This window comes from Rhinoderma darwinii, chromosome 4, assembly GCF_050947455.1.
Source record: "Rhinoderma darwinii isolate aRhiDar2 chromosome 4, aRhiDar2.hap1, whole genome shotgun sequence".
Lineage (NCBI taxonomy): Eukaryota > Metazoa > Chordata > Amphibia > Anura > Rhinodermatidae > Rhinoderma > Rhinoderma darwinii.
In genome coordinates, this window is record NC_134690.1 from 389,498,335 (window position 1) to 389,511,686 (window position 13,352).

Below are 13,352 nucleotides of genomic sequence, written 5' to 3' on the forward strand. Positions count from 1 at the left end.
AATAAACCTCCTGGCAGACCCATAGTATCTAGTATGGGTTCTGTTTTGGGAAATGTCTCTATATTCCTAGATAAAATATTGCGACAATATGCAATTGAGGCACCTTCTTACATACGTGATACTTCTGACTTTTTATTAAAAATTAGGGAGATACAGATCCCTCACACTGCCCTGCTATGCTCGTTCGACGTAGTGAGCCTCTATACGTCGATCGATCATGCGAGAGGCATGTCCTCCATTTTTAAGACTCTTCGCAACAGTGCGTATTCACAAACTTGTATTGAATTTATACTTGCCCTATTAGATCTGGTATTGCGATATAATTATTTCCTGTTCCAAGACCAATTTTTCATTCAACTAAGAGGTACGGCCATGGGTACAAACGTAGCACCCACCTATGCTAACATCTTCATGGCTGCCCTGGAGAGGGATTTCGTCTATGTGTCCCACCATTTCGGACATGTACTGAGATGGTGGAGATACATAGACGACATCTTCTTTATTTGGCTGGGGTCTGATACAGAATTAGACTCATTTCATGATTACATTAATCACATTGATCCAGACATTAAGTTTACACTAGTCAAGTCTAGTCAATCCATCGAATTTTTAGATACTACTATAACCAAATCAGACTTAAAATTGACATCAGATATCTTTACTAAAATCACAGATAGGAATAACCTTTTACGCTTTGATAGTAGCCATCCGAGAGGTCTCATTAAAGCTCTTCCATACAGTCAATTATTGAGAGTCAAAAGGATTGTGGACACTGATGAGAAAAGAGAAAAGAGGTTCGATGAAATGGGTGCAAAATTTATCTCTCGCAAATACCCCAAAAAGTTGATCCAGAAACACAGAGATAGGGTATTATTAACAGATCGAGAGACACTATTATCCACTGCAACGTCCACTCAAAGAAATAGAAATAAAAATAAAAACAATATGGTCAACAGGATACCGTTTGTGTCCACTTTCAATGAAACTAGCAATAAGGTTGCCAAAATTCTATACAAACATTGGTCCATATTGGGGAGCAATCTTAAATATGTCCCGGAATTTTCAGTACCCCCATTAATGTCTTATAAACGGTCAAAAAATCTGAAGGATAATCTGGTGAAAGCTGACATAGGTTCAAACAAAAAAGTGACACAAACCTTTCTGGGCAGGAAAAAATTGGGATGCTTTCCTTGTTTGAATTGTGTCAATTGTAAATATATGAATAAAGGTGAATCATTCATTCACCCTATAACGAATATGGAATTTAAAATTAAGCAATTTCTCACTTGCTCCTCAGATCACGTCATTTATCTGTTGCAGTGCCCCTGTGATCTCCTCTATGTAGGAGAGACAACGTTAGATTGCAAGACACGTATCAACAATCATAGACATAGTATACGTTCCAAAAGACTGGATCTACCTGTATCAAAGCACTTTGCGGAAGCTAATCACTCAGAGAAGGATTTAAGGTTTAGAATTTTGGATCATATTACGAAATTGAGACGTGGGGGTGATAGAATATCCCTTTTGAAAAAACGGGAATTAGAATGGATCTATAAGTTAAACACACTACGTCCTTATGGACTAAACGTTGATTTCAAATTGAGTGGGATTAGATAGGGGGTGGTTTGCCCTCAGTCTTGCTGGTAATTCTACATGTTAGGGAGTATGATTAGACGAGGTGCACATACTGTTATATTAACATATAAGTTTTTTTACTTTATTTCAGACAAATTGTGAAGACCCACCTATTATGGATCCCCTTATCCTGATCCCATGCTATAACAATAAAAAGGGTGGATGCCATGCTCCGGAATTTGGAATTTGACTTGTACTATATAGATCAAATTATATGCAATATGTCAATTTTGTATGTTATGACTAAATCAATGTAGCTTTACATTCACTTCCCTATCTTTTCATCGTCACGATATAATTAGCTTGAAAATGTTTTCGAGGATTACGTTCCTTATAATGAATGGGTTTAATATCTAAATACTTTTTGCATAATTAAGCATGCTTCTTTATAGTTGTGATAATCATTTTAGATACACACCGTTATGAAGTACATAGTGAATGTATCATGTTCGCTACGATTTCTGACATTCTGACAGACAGAGTAGTCACATGATGCGTGTCATTTAAGTGTTTGCGTGTCACGACTCACTTTGAGTTTGCAAAGAGTGACACACCATCTGACGCATGCGCAAAGACACCCGGAAGCATCGGCATAATCAACAAGCATGATACAGGAAGGGGGATTCAAACAACGGTGAGCCTGATTCATTATTATTGAACTAATTTTGTATACTATATTGAAATACTCTACATCTGTATTAGCTCTATTGGCAGTTTGCCAATTAGATCGTATTTTTAATCTTTTCAACTATTTGGGCAATTTGCCCTTATTATTAATTGCACGCATTTTCAATGCCAATATGTAATCACTTCAGGGTGATGTTTTGATCACATTGTTCTGCACTAGGTTTTACATTTTATACATGATTGAAATTTTATTGTATGATTACAAGGATGTCACAAATTATGTATTTATATGTGCACTCTAACACTGAAATGTATCGCTTGAGAAAGGCCCCATTGAGCAGGGCTGAAACGTTGCGCTTGTGGTGAATAAAGGATCCTCATTTTACACTTTACCTTGGAGTGCTGACCTGTGTATTGGATTTGTCTGTGGATTTGTGACACTGGTCGTGTGTCTGAACAGGGACTTGCACCCCACACTGGAAGAACGGTGCTGCTTTTACTCTACTAGCTTGTGTTGTTGACCGATAAAGCTTTGCACGTTTTCAAAAATGTCTACTACTAAGGATCGTCATCAAGAATCTACACAACCTGATGTCTTCTCATATACTCAAGCCGACATGGAGAGGATACTGCAAGGCTCAGTGGGAGATGCCACATTTCTATCGATTCCCTCAAGCAGAGATTCTAAAAGGAAATTTGAGTATGAAAAGAAAAGAACCATTACTATGGGTTTACATTTGTCCACCCTGACGGAATATTACAAAGTACACAGAATTCCGAGAGGTATGCGTTCTCAAATGAAACCTAATCTCTTCTTCCAGAATAGTGATTTCTGCACTAGATATATGCAAATTTCTAATAAGTATGCATTAGATATTCTATTACTGAATATTGAATATCTACAAAAAGATCTATTGTCAACTGAGGATAAAATGCAGTCTGCGGAGGCATCATTAAAAACACTGTTGAATACAGAAGAATTTGACGAGTATATGGCTAAATTCAACAACCATTTGATAAAATTTCGTTCAGAATTGGAGGAGACGAAACGTCAAAAATGGCAAAGAGATGCCGATGATTACACCAACGGAAATATTTACAATTGGCAAATTGAACAGAAAAATTTCCGGCGTTATGTTGGCAATGACAAATCCCAGAACAGACGCACACGTTTTGATGACAGGAGGGAGGAGAATTCCATCGCGGAATACAATCAACGTGCTCCAAGCAGACGCACATATGAAGATTCAAGGAGAGATGAAAATTTTACCATAGGACACATCCAAAAAGATTTTTTAGGACACACCAGGGACGAAGGGCGTCCACATATGGCCAAAGGAGGACTCGACGCGGTGGAAGAAAACATTCCAGACAACGGAAATCCCTCACAACCCAGATCACCCAGATCAGTGAGAACACGGACACAACCATTACGCAAGATGGACTTTCCACGGAAACGCTAGTGGTAAATATTTCATCCACTGTACTTACCAATGCCCAATTTACTGTACTGAACAAAGGTCTATCATTTTGCCCTACAACCAAAACTGATTGGTTCGAATTAGAACTAGATTTGTATAGATTTTACCGTACAATCAAACTTAAAACCTGGTTTGCAGAACATAGTCATACTTCTACTGATGCCAAAATTGGGGAATTAAAATTATGCAATTTTGATTTGTTTTTAAAGAGCGATTTTGTCCCATGTTGTAATTCACCGGCTATTGAAACTTTCATCACAGCCGTGAAATTGGATATTGGAACATTAAAAGAGGAATATAAAAATCAGAGATTTAAACATCCAAATATAACCAAAGAGGAGATGAAGGCTATATCTGAACTTAAAAACAATACCAAAATTACTATTAAACAAGCAGACAAAGGGGGTGCGGTAGTGGTGATGGACACTAAGGATTATGTAGATGAAATATCAGGACAACTACAGGATAGATTGGTTTATGGGGAATTAACTTCTGACCCTAAATTCAACATACAAAGACTCCTTGATAGGATCATTGATAAAGCTACACAGAACAAAATTATTGATAATGACTTAAAACAATTTCTATTGGTCAAACATCCTGTCACACCCATTATATACACACTCCCCAAGATACATAAATCCCTCAATAAACCTCCTGGCAGACCCATAGTATCTAGTATGGGTTCTGTTTTGGGAAATGTCTCTATATTCCTAGATAAAATATTGCGACAATATGCAATTGAGGCACCTTCTTACATACGTGATACTTCTGACTTTTTATTAAAAATTAGGGAGATACAGATCCCTCACACTGCCCTGCTATGCTCGTTCGACGTAGTGAGCCTCTATACGTCGATCGATCATGCGAGAGGCATGTCCTCCATTTTTAAGACTCTTCGCAACAGTGCGTATTCACAAACTTGTATTGAATTTATACTTGCCCTATTAGATCTGGTATTGCGATATAATTATTTCCTGTTCCAAGACCAATTTTTCATTCAACTAAGAGGTACGGCCATGGGTACAAACGTAGCACCCACCTATGCTAACATCTTCATGGCTGCCCTGGAGAGGGATTTCGTCTATGTGTCCCACCATTTCGGACATGTACTGAGATGGTGGAGATACATAGACGACATCTTCTTTATTTGGCTGGGGTCTGATACAGAATTAGACTCATTTCATGATTACATTAATCACATTGATCCAGACATTAAGTTTACACTAGTCAAGTCTAGTCAATCCATCGAATTTTTAGATACTACTATAACCAAATCAGACTTAAAATTGACATCAGATATCTTTACTAAAATCACAGATAGGAATAACCTTTTACGCTTTGATAGTAGCCATCCGAGAGGTCTCATTAAAGCTCTTCCATACAGTCAATTATTGAGAGTCAAAAGGATTGTGGACACTGATGAGAAAAGAGAAAAGAGGTTCGATGAAATGGGTGCAAAATTTATCTCTCGCAAATACCCCAAAAAGTTGATCCAGAAACACAGAGATAGGGTATTATTAACAGATCGAGAGACACTATTATCCACTGCAACGTCCACTCAAAGAAATAGAAATAAAAATAAAAACAATATGGTCAACAGGATACCGTTTGTGTCCACTTTCAATGAAACTAGCAATAAGGTTGCCAAAATTCTATACAAACATTGGTCCATATTGGGGAGCAATCTTAAATATGTCCCGGAATTTTCAGTACCCCCATTAATGTCTTATAAACGGTCAAAAAATCTGAAGGATAATCTGGTGAAAGCTGACATAGGTTCAAACAAAAAAGTGACACAAACCTTTCTGGGCAGGAAAAAATTGGGATGCTTTCCTTGTTTGAATTGTGTCAATTGTAAATATATGAATAAAGGTGAATCATTCATTCACCCTATAACGAATATGGAATTTAAAATTAAGCAATTTCTCACTTGCTCCTCAGATCACGTCATTTATCTGTTGCAGTGCCCCTGTGATCTCCTCTATGTAGGAGAGACAACGTTAGATTGCAAGACACGTATCAACAATCATAGACATAGTATACGTTCCAAAAGACTGGATCTACCTGTATCAAAGCACTTTGCGGAAGCTAATCACTCAGAGAAGGATTTAAGGTTTAGAATTTTGGATCATATTACGAAATTGAGACGTGGGGGTGATAGAATATCCCTTTTGAAAAAACGGGAATTAGAATGGATCTATAAGTTAAACACACTACGTCCTTATGGACTAAACGTTGATTTCAAATTGAGTGGGATTAGATAGGGGGTGGTTTGCCCTCAGTCTTGCTGGTAATTCTACATGTTAGGGAGTATGATTAGACGAGGTGCACATACTGTTATATTAACATATAAGTTTTTTTACTTTATTTCAGACAAATTGTGAAGACCCACCTATTATGGATCCCCTTATCCTGATCCCATGCTATAACAATAAAAAGGGTGGATGCCATGCTCCGGAATTTGGAATTTGACTTGTACTATATAGATCAAATTATATGCAATATGTCAATTTTGTATGTTATGACTAAATCAATGTAGCTTTACATTCACTTCCCTATCTTTTCATCGTCACGATATAATTAGCTTGAAAATGTTTTCGAGGATTACGTTCCTTATAATGAATGGGTTTAATATCTAAATACTTTTTGCATAATTAAGCATGCTTCTTTATAGTTGTGATAATCATTTTAGATACACACCGTTATGAAGTACATAGTGAATGTATCATGTTCGCTACGATTTCTGACATTCTGACAGACAGAGTAGTCACATGATGCGTGTCATTTAAGTGTTTGCGTGTCACGACTCACTTTGAGTTTGCAAAGAGTGACACACCATCTGACGCATGCGCAAAGACACCCGGAAGCATCGGCATAATCAACAAGCATGATACAGGAAGGGGGATTCAAACAACGGTGAGCCTGATTCATTATTATTGAACTAATTTTGTATACTATATTGAAATACTCTACATCTGTATTAGCTCTATTGGCAGTTTGCCAATTAGATCGTATTTTTAATCTTTTCAACTATTTGGGCAATTTGCCCTTATTATTAATTGCACGCATTTTCAATGCCAATATGTAATCACTTCAGGGTGATGTTTTGATCACATTGTTCTGCACTAGGTTTTACATTTTATACATGATTGAAATTTTATTGTATGATTACAAGGATGTCACAAATTATGTATTTATATGTGCACTCTAACACTGAAATGTATCGCTTGAGAAAGGCCCCATTGAGCAGGGCTGAAACGTTGCGCTTGTGGTGAATAAAGGATCCTCATTTTACACTTTACCTTGGAGTGCTGACCTGTGTATTGGATTTGTCTGTGGATTTGTGACACTGGTCGTGTGTCTGAACAGGGACTTGCACCCCACACTGGAAGAACGGTGCTGCTTTTACTCTACTAGCTTATATATATATATATATATATATATATATATATATATTGCCTGATTCTATATCAAGTAGAAATCTTGTATTTTCTTTGTTTCTAGTCTATTTTGCTGTATTGTTGAAATCAAAGGAATTATGAGCTATCCCTTAAGGTAAAGATTTAAGTCATTGTAAGACCAGCATATGTTCACTGCCTTTGCAAGGTGCCCAACTTCATTACATGACTGAAAGAATATGCGGAAGTTCTACAGTTCAAACAGAGAGAGCCCTCTGGATTATGGGAACCTCAGATAAAATCTTTTGAAGTCAGCAGAGTTGCATGTTCTTCTCTGTTGTTACACTTCTGTAGTAGACATCACATGGAGAATAGTGTTATGATGTGGAGCATATGTAAATGCCTGTACTGCTTTGTCATCATCATGGAAACTAATTTAATGTCATTTATTATTTGTTATTTTTGATTTTGTACATGTGTGGCCTTAGACCAGGGCCCAGGGTCTCAAACTCGGTCGGGTAAGTGGGCCACATATAGAAAAAATGTGAAGTTGACGGGCCTTTCAAATTTGATACAATACAAAATTATTGTTAATCAATTAGTTATTTGAACTACTATAACAATACTACATTACTATAATAATACTACATTACTATAACTATACTACATTACTATAATAATACTACATTACTATAACTATACTACATTACTATAATAATACTACATTACTATAATACTACATTACTATAATACTACATTACTATAATAATACTACATTACTATAATATTACATTACTATAACAATACTACATTACTATAACAATACTACATTACTATAATACTACATTACTATACTACTACATTACTATAATAATACTACATTACTATAATACTACATTACTATAATACTACATTACTATAATAATACTACATTACTATAATACTACATTACTATAATACTACATTACTATAATAATACTACATTACTATAATAATACTACATTACTATAACAATACTACATTACTATAATAATAATACATTACTACAATAATACTACATTACTATAATAATACTACATTACTATAATACTACATTACTATAATACTACATTACTATAATAATACTACATTACTATAATACTACATTACTATAATACTACATTACTATAATAATACTACATTACTATAATACTACATTACTATAATAATACTACATTACTATAATACTACATTACTATAACAATACTACATTACTATAACTATACTACATTACTATAATAATACTACATTACTATAACAATACTACATTACTATAACAATACTACATTACTATAATACTACATTACTATAACAATACTACATTACTATAACTATACTACATTACTATAATAATACTACATTACTATAACTATACTACATTACTATAACAATACTACATTACTATAACTATACTACATTACTATAATAATACTACATTACTATAACAATACTACATTACTATAATACTACATTACTACAATAATACTACATTACTATAACACTACATTACTATAATAATACTACATTACTATAATACTACATTACTATAATACTACATTAATATAACAATACTACATTACTATAATACTACATTACTATAATACTACATTACTATAATAATACTACATTACTATAATACTACATTACTATAACACTACATTACTATAATACTACATTACTATAATACTACATTACTATAACAATACCACATTACTATAATAATACTACATTATCATAACAATACTACATTACTATAACAATACTACATTACTATAATAATACTACATTACTATAATACTACATTACTATAATAATACTACATTACTATAATAATACTACATTACTATAATACTACATTACTATAATACTACATTACTATAATAATACTACATTACTATAATACTACATTACTATAACAATACTACATTACTATAATAATACTACATTACTATAACAATACTACATTACTATAACTATACTACATTACTATAATAATACTACATTACTATAACTATACTACATTACTATAATAATACTACATTACTATAACAATACTACATTACTATAACAATACTACATTACTATAATAATACTACATTACTATAATATTACATTACTATAATAATACTACATTACTATAACAATACTACATTACTATAATAATACTACATTACTACAATAATACTATATTACTATAACACTACATTACTATAATAATACTACATTACTATAATACTACATTACAATAATACCACATTACTATAATAATACTACATTACTATAACTATACGACATTACTATAATAATACTACATTACTATAACAATACTACATTACTATAATACTACATTACTACAATAATACTACATTACTATAACACTACATTACTATAATAATACTACATTACTATAATACTACATTACTACAATAATACTACATTACTATAACACTACATTACTATAATAATACTACATTACTATAATACTACATTACTATAATACTACATTAATATAACAATACTACATTACTATAATACTACATTACTATAATAATACTACATTACTATAATACTACATTACTATAATACTACATTACTATAACAATACCACATTACTATAATAATACTACATTATCATAACAATACTACATTACTATAACAATACTACATTACTATAATAATACTACATTACTATAATACTACATTACTATAATAATACTACATTACTATAATACTACATTACTATAATACTACATTACTATAATAATACTACATTACTATAATACTACATTACTATAATACTACATTGCTATAATAATACTACATTACTATAATACTACATTACTATAACAATACCACATTACTATAATAATACTACATTACTATAACAATACTACATTACTATAACAATACCACATTACTATAATAATACTACATTACTATAACAATACCACATTACTATAATAATACTACATTACTATAATACTACATTACTATAATAATACTACATTGCTATAATACTACATTACTATAGAGAAAAAAGGGGAAATGGGGAGGAATCCTCCAGCTCACCTGACACAATGGTTAGTGTCGCTGATAGCGCCCGGGTCCTTGTGTCGGCACACGATGTAGAAGCAAGGGTAACAGGGAGGTTGGATCCGGCGCTTTGGCCAGAGCCGTCCGAAACGCGTAGGCTAGAAGGATTATACTTCCCCATTCTCTGCACACCGGGACTCCACACCATTAGACCTTTTTAACGAAAAACATTAAACTTGGAAATACCTTCCATTTTAGTTCTATCCAAAGCGCCGGATCCAACCTCCCTGTTACCCTTACTACATTACTATAATACTACATTACTATAATACTACATTACTATAACAATACCACATTACTATAATAATACTACATTACTATAATACTACATTACTATAACAATACCACATTACTATAATAATACTACATTACTATAAAAATACATAACTATAACAATACTACATTACTATAGCAATACTACATTACTATAATAATAATAATACTACATTACTATAATAATACCACAGGAAAGGAGGAAGAAGGTAGGATCCAGCGCTGAGTAGCATAAAACGGAAAGGATTTTCCAAGTTTAATTGGGTAAGTTTAAAATAAGTAGTCCAGTTGTGACAGTCCCGGGTGTGTACGAAGTGGGGAGGTGGTATCACAGCCAAGTTTAAGGACGCGGCAGTCGTCCGAAACGCGTAGGCCTCGAGGATACCACCTCCCCACTTCGTACACACCCGGGACTGTCACAACTGGACTACTTATTTTAAACTTACCCAATTAAACTTGGAAAATCCTTTCCGTTTTATGCTACTCAGCGCTGGATCCTACCTTCTTCCTCCTTTCCTGTTGATACCCGTGTGCCGACACGAGGATCCGGGCGCTATCCACGACACACAGGAGTGTGTCAGGTGAGCTGGAGGTTCTCTCCCCATTCTTTACTTGTTATAATAATACCACATTACTATAATAATACTACATTACTATAACAATACTACATTACTATAATAATACTACATTACTATAATACTACATTACTATAATAATACTACATTACTATAATACTACATTACTATAATAATACTACATTACTATAACAACAATAATTCATTACTATAATAATACTACATTACTATAACAATACTACATTACTATGATAATACCACATTACTATAACAATACTACATTACTATAACAATACTACATTACTATAACAATACTACATTACTATAATAATACTACATTACTATAATAACAATACTACATTACTATAATAATACTACATTACTATAACAATGCTACATTACTATAACAACAATAATTCATTACTATAATAATACTACATTACTATAACAATACTACATTACTATAATAATACTACATTACTATAACAATACTACATTACTATAATACTACATTACTATAATAATACTACATTACTATAATAATACCACATTACTATAACAATACTACATTACTATAATACCACATTACTATAACAATACTACATTACTATAACGATACCACATTACTATAACAATATTACATTACTATAACAATACTACATTACTATAACAATACTACATTACTATAATAATACTACATTACTATAATACCACATTACTATAACAATACTACATTACTATAACGATACCACATTACTATAACAATATTACATTACTATAACAATACTACATTACTATAACAATACTACATTACTATAATAATACTACATTACTATAATAACAATACTACATTACTATAATAATACTACATTACTATAACAATACTACATTACTATAATAATACTACATTATTATAACAATACCACATTACTATAATAATACTACATTACTATTATACTACATTACATTACTATAATACTACATTACTATAATAATACTACATTACTATAACAATACTACATTACTATAATAATACTACATTATTATAATAATACGGCTAGGTTTAAACTTAACGGAAATTTGCAAATTTTCTCCACGTCCTTATTTTAACAATTCGGTTTTCCAGTTTAAGTGTCGCTAAATGTAGTCCGGCGGCTCATTTGACAGCGTTTGGCAGACACACGAATGTCAAGATTGGGCAGCCCCTTATTAGATAGTGCCACAGAGCCCTCTGTAGATGCCGCCACAGTGCCCTCTGTAGAGGCTGCCACAGTCCCTCTGTAGATGCTGCCACAGTGCCCTCTGTAGACACTGCCACAGTGCCCTCTGTAGATACTGCTACACACCCACCTGCAGATAAAGCCACAGTGTCCTCTGTAGGCAATGCCTCACCCCCCTAGATAACGCCACAGTGTCCTCTGTCAACAGGGGTGGGATTCTAATTTTTAACAACAGGTTCCCTGTTTTTCGGACAAAGACATACGCGCCGGTGGGGTTATTTGGGGGGTGTCACAGCGTTTTGCGGTGTATCGCGCAAAATTGAAAATGATTCTAATAATAAAATAAAACAATTACGATATTACAAATATCCCCTACATTAAAGTGGAATCTAAATAAAGAAATTCCCTGTCCAGAATGCTTTAGTGTGGATTGCCACACTATGTATATAATTACATAAGCGTACAGACCTACCCACACATTATATTAAACTCACCCATTACGTATAGGCCTATATGCGCACATTCAATATCCTAAGCGTGCGCAGCCCATTTAGTTAGGCTGTGCACATGAGAAGGGAGGAGGACAGTGCAGAGTGCGCAGTAAGCCGCGACAACTCTCCCGGCTAATGCACAGATACGGTGCCAGGAGCAAGCTCAGTATATATATATATATATATATATATATACAGCACCAGAACCAAGCTCAGTACTTATATACAGCACCAGAACAAAGCTCAGTACAAATATACAGCACCAGAACAAAGCTCAGTACATAAGTACAACACCAGAACAAAGCTCAGTACATAAATACAGCACCAGAACCCATCTCAGTACATAAATACAACACTAAAACCAAGCTCAGTACATAAATATAACACCAGAAACAAGCTCAGTACATATATACAACACCAGAACCAAGCTCAGTACATATATACAACACCAGAACCAAGCTCAGTTAATATATACAACTCCAGAACCAAGCTCAGTACATAAATACAGCACCAG

The 13,352-nt window shown here is 33.3% G+C and overlaps 1 long non-coding RNA gene across 1 annotated transcript; it reads right to left on the bottom strand.

Annotated features, from left to right (window-relative positions):
- Window positions 1-598: 598 nt before the first annotated feature.
- LOC142761405 (uncharacterized) lies at window positions 599-10,426 on the bottom strand. The gene is made up of 4 exons (XR_012883632.1): window positions 10,256-10,426; window positions 5,078-5,165; window positions 2,854-2,949; window positions 599-772 (listed from the first exon to the last, which is right to left on the bottom strand). It is a non-coding gene; the product is annotated as an uncharacterized LOC142761405 (long non-coding RNA).
- Window positions 10,427-13,352: the final 2,926 nt, after the last annotated feature.